We start from the raw sequence: 6,000 nt of genomic DNA, 5'->3' as shown, positions 1-6,000 counted from the left end.
ATAAGAAGACAGGACTTAGGAAAAAGACAGAGTTCAATAAGACTACTGTCCTACCCCTAATGAGCACTCTACTCCTACATTACACGTACACTGCTCATACCCAGACACTCTGGTTCTACTACCCTTAAGTCCTTGACCCTCATACGTTGAACTCTTTGCCTTCTAGGTGACTAAACCGTCCGGAGCGAATATAGCACTAAGGTATCAGTACACTACTCTCAATCAGCTTGCAAGCGAAACAGAAGGCTCGCTCACATTGAATAGTCAGCCTTCTAGTATCATATAACTTCCTGATATTCCTGAGGTTTCGGATACTCAGGTCTTGAATTCTCTCAGTATAACCCAAGGGCGTCTATCTATAGATAAGCCGTTTATTAACCGCTCTCTTATAACGTAGACAGATACGCTCCTGTCTAAGCAATAACAGCAACTACTTAATAAAGAATGACAGCTCAACAAACAGATTACTATCGTATGCCGGGAGGCTATACTATACTATAAGAGAGCTGAGTTTAAGCTACTCCTCTATTAGAATCAACGTATACTAAAACCAGTATCTCTAGCTAATCTTATAGTATATCCTTCCCGGGAAGCCTTTTTGACCTCTCCTGAGCCCACTCCTACGACCCCTATAAACGTAGTATCTCAGTAACTTAGAACGGTCGTATAAAGGGGAATAATATAGAAGATCCCAACTCTCACCTATCCTATATACAATAGGTCTAATGCAACCACTCTTCGTAATTTTCTTTTCAACTGTAAAGTGAACTTCTGCTTTCTCAACAACATTCTAAGCAGCGACTACGTTATATATATAGTAAGCTACCTATATAGGACCCCTAAGAACACTTAGATCAAGTATATTACTGAGTAGAAAAACAACCCTTCCTTCAACCCTACCCTAGTGATATAGGAGGAATTCGTCGAGTTTCTTCGTAGTTAGCTCTTAGATCTGGAGACGTATATCCTCTCTACAGCTATATAACTTAATAACCTATATCAGTATAACGACGAGATAGTAATAGAATTTATAGATCGATATATAACTGTCAGAAACACGGCACCTCTAAATCTTGGGAAATGACAGTTTAGGGTTTTTATGTGTCTTATGTTGATTGTGTTGATTGTCCCTATTATATTCATCTCGTCTGTCCCATCTATCTTTGCTAGAGAGTTTGCTCCTTTTATAGACGAGATACGCGTACAGGATGACGTCTATATAGTGGCGCAGTTAGCTGCCAGCTTGCTTTAGCTGACTAGAATGCATGGGTTGACTCCTGTACTAGATCCTGTGATCCTGATCTTTGGACTAGCGCCTGACCCTTTTGACAATAACTATTACTACTGACCTTCTCTACTAGATAGAGGAGAGTCAGTAGGTAGTTGGCCTCCTTCTAAAGTTCTATAGGGAGATTCGTCTAGCAGTTACCTACTAAACCACTTTACCTACTACTTACTAGCAGCTGTCGGAAACACGGCACCTCTGAATCTTGAGAAATGACAGTTGAGGATTTTGTATCTTGTCTTGATTAATTGTCTTGATTCTCTCTCACTCTCATTTCCCTTAGAGAGCTTACTCCTTTATAGACAAGATACACGTACAGGATGACGTCTGTACAGTAGCGCAGTTAGCTACCAGCTTGCTTTAGCTGACTAGAGTACATGGGTTTGGCTCCTACACTAGATCCTGTGATCCTGATCTTTTTGAAATATAGTAGCCGCTCCTTTATAGCGTATACGATATCCAAGTCTTTCTAGGATTTATAGGATTCTACTGTCACTTTATTAGAAACTATTCGAAGATTTGTACCCTTTTGACAGACCTCCTACGTAGCAACTAAAAGTGCCTATTCGTACTTACGAAGGAGGTAACCGAGGTATTCGAGCTGTTTAGAAGCAAATTCAGTGAGGCCTCTATTCTTAGGTACTTCGATCCCTCTTTGCTTATCCGTATAGAGATAGATGCCTCGAAGTGCGCAATCAGAGTAGTGTTCTCGTAGCTCTATAAGGATCGTTGGTACCCTGTTGCTTTCAGATCGAGGAAGCTTATACCTGAAGAAATGTATTACGATACCGGAGATAGGGAGCTGCTTATATTCGTCGATACATTCCGAACTTAGTCCTAGTATCTCCTTTATACTCAGGTCCTAGTTATAGTTCTAATAGACTACCTTAACCTGGAGTACTAGAGGACTAAGAAGAGACTAAACCTGTAGTAACTGCATTGGAGCGACGATTTAACTGTATTTGATTTCGTTATTAAGTATTGCCCTAGTACTTAGAATCCTGCTAACAGACTTTCGTGTAGGCCAGACTATATAGAAGAAGAGGCGGGCGAAGATGTTGAGAACCTGCTGTATTGGGGATAATACAATACCTAGGTCAAGGGTATGGTACCCGGGACAGGGCCGCAACGTCTGGAACAGAGCTTCGGCATCTGGAACAGAACTCCGGCACCCGGAATAAGGCCACAACGCCCAGAACAAGGCCACAACGCTCAGAACAGGGCTCTGGCACTCGGGATAGGGCATTGGCATCCGAAATAGGGCACTGGCACCTAGAACAGGGTCCAGCATCTCTAAACGCACTATAATCTCACCTATGGAGCGAAGGAATCTCGTATTCAAGGAGATCTTCAAAATTAGCTCCACAGTAAGCAGGTGATCTACAATAAGCCCCCTTTCCAATTATCCCGAAGGCCAAAACGGCCGACAAGATCAAATCTATAATAACTACGGCTTTCTCTCACTTAGATAGAATTAACAATCAAGCACTTTGAAGTCTTTTCTTCACCTTCCTTCTTTTCCATCATCCACTGTGTGCCTTACCTAATCAACATGCTGCTTTAACTCCTATAGAACAGGATTAAGTGTAGGTAATAAGAGAACTCTAGCTCCTACCTCATTATCGCTATAGCTCGAAGACTGCTCTGACCATCTATTACAGTTACGCTACTATTATATATAAGGATAGTAGAAGATAAAGAAGTTATTAAGTAAGAAAGAGAAGAGTTTAAGAGATTGCTGCTAAGCGAAGGAGGCTAGAACGACGTTATTGTTTAAGAGGTCTGGAACTATAGCGAAAAGTATAGCCATAGCTCTATAGATAAAGACAAAGGTACTGTATCTGAGAAACAGATATATATTGCTAATGCTAGCCTCCTTGAAGGACCAGATAGTATATTCGGTATCTAGGACCTCTACTATTATATAGGGAATGACTTTTATAATAAGGCTGTGTCTAATTACTATATACCTATTATAGGCGCCTCTAGTACTAAAAATGGAGATTATAGGACTTAGGTAAAAGGAGGGTAGCTCTCTTTAGAAGAATTATTACTTAAGGAGTAATAGAAAGATCAATAGCTTTAGTCAAATGTTTATAGGAAGTGTATAGTAGTAGTAAAGGCTCTTGGAGTAAAAGAGAGGATAGACTTGTCTGTTATCAAAGTAGAGTATATATTCCCCTATTCTTTAGGTACAAACCGATTAAGAGCTATTATAATGTACTGATTATAGGCTATAGAGGCTTTAGGAAGATATAGGAGTGCCTAGAATGTAATTACTTTTAGCTATCTATAAGAGAGGATATAATAGTATATATTAACAGCAACTATATAACCTGCTAATATATGAAGCTATATATACACCGCTCTTATAGCTTATTCGTAGCGCTACTAGTACCCAATGAACTATAGTAGATAATTATAATGGACTTTATTATAGACCTACTAACCTTGATCGACCCTCAAATAGATAAAGTATATAATACTACTCTAGTTATAGTAGATAAGTTTATGAAGTATATCCTCTATATTATAACAATTGCGATGCTTATAGCAAGTACCTTTATAGAGCTGTTCTTTGACTACTTCTATCGATCCTTCAGACTTCCTTAGTCCATTGTATCCGATAGGGTGTAACGAGAGTCTCTAGACGAAGGTCAGGAGGACCTGCCGAATGATGCTGGATGATGTCACGATATAGGATAGATAAGAACCCCGTGAGGGAACTCTCTTATACGGGGTACTTCTGATCCGGAAGGATCAGTCTCTATGTAATTGATAGGAGGCTGTTTACCAAGATATCGCCCGCTAGTCCAGGTCTTTTCGGTATCAAGACATTGTAGTCCATCTCCCTTAATATGTTCCTAGAACAACCCTTTTACAATTCTGATCCTTCTCTTCTACCGTTGGCCGAGATGGCACCTACGATGAGTACCTCTCGTGAGCTGGGAGCAGAGTCAAGTCCAGGGGAAAACACCCCCTAATCACCTATAAATCCTGTATGCCTTCATCGGTCGGAATCACTAGGATTTCGACCTCGTATATCTTCGCATACCCTTTCGGACTCCCGGGTTCCGCATCAAGCTCCTTACTATAATAACCTGTTGGAATTAACCCGTTTTCGGATATAGCAACTGGAAGCGCTGAAATAACTGCAAGAATAAGAAGAGGGTTTGCTTCGGAAGCTAGGTATCTTACTAGGTGAATCCTTACCGAAATGCAGGTAATATCGTTCTCCTTTAGTAGGTTCTAGTGACTATAATAAGGACCGAAAGGCGATTAAGGTAAAGTATCTGATTCAGTTCCCTAATAATACTACCTATTAACGCTGTTTGGAATGGCTCTAAGATCTATAGTAAGTATTTATAGGAGACCCGAAACGGTTTAAAACGGGCATAAACCGGATCCTTTTCGCCTTAGATCAAATAGAAGAACGTCTTTACAATCGATAGTACAGTCATTGCAATAATCTTCCGACAGATATATAATAAGAGGCCGAAAACGACTGGAAAACGTTTGAAGATTGGATACTAAACTGTATTCGAGATCTTATAGATTAAGAATCTACTATTATAAAATAGCTTAATGATACTAAATAATAAGAAAACTAGTTTCCCTTAGACTTTTATTAGTATTTAGAATCCCTTAAGGCCTAATTCTCGAAGTAGGATAAAAAGGCTTATATTCTTACCTTTTATATAAAGCTTTCGTCTGTAATTAGCAACTATATCGACTTGTATATCTATAATAAGCTAGAGACTCGAGAAGAGATAGTCAAACTTGCTACCTAAATTTGGTATAGTTTCTAGTACTAAAAACCTTAGAAAGCCCCTAAGTATTCGTCCTAATATCCTTCTTACTCTTCTCCTTTATTATATTCTTCTCTAATCTATAAATTGTTATTTTATCTTCGAAGAACGTTATTATCCTGTTATTACTAACGAAATGTATAGTCAATAACGCTATATACGAAACCTGATAACTATCCTATATTAACTCTATCTTATTTCAATTAGCTGAACCCTATAGACAGTTAGGGAAACCCTTTAACTTATTTATTTATAGCAGTAATATCCATTTCGCTAATGACTGCCTATAAAAGGGAGTATTAGTGAATAAGCTACTAGGTACCCCAGTTGCCAAGGTAGGGGATCGCGTCTAAATCGGCGGGGAAACGGTAGATACCGGCGGATATAAACCCCGATTACATCGGTGAAGACGATATACTAGGGGTTCCAGTTAAAGAACGAATATATACTTCTATAATCTTATTGAACTATACCTCTTAATCTATTACAGTCAATTTCGATACTAGAGTAGAGATTAATATTATTAGTCTAGAGTTCGTAAAGTAGAAGAAACTCCGATAGATTAGGATGTAATTACCCTGTATTCAGTTTATAGACTATTATATCGTTAAAGTATTTGGTGTTTATAAAGTTCCTTTAGAACTAACAGACTGCTAAGGAATTACTAAGAGAATATATATTTCTTATACCGCTATTAATCACCCCCTTGTTATAAACGATTCCTCTATTCTTCTTAGGATACTAAGTTTAATATCCTATAAGATCTTATTATATCTAGAAGGGAATTTATAGTAGTTTATAACGGAATCGGAGCGTATTCAGATTAAAAACCCGAAGAAATTCTTAAAAACATATCGAGGAGAAGCTTGTATTTACTCCTTAATGCAGTACCTAGATATACCGGAG

This window comes from Madurella fahalii (genome assembly GCF_045866475.1).
Source record: "Madurella fahalii IFM 68171 DNA, scaffold_5, whole genome shotgun sequence".
NCBI lineage: Eukaryota > Fungi > Ascomycota > Sordariomycetes > Sordariales > Madurella > Madurella fahalii.
This window is presented reverse-complemented; position numbering follows the sequence as displayed.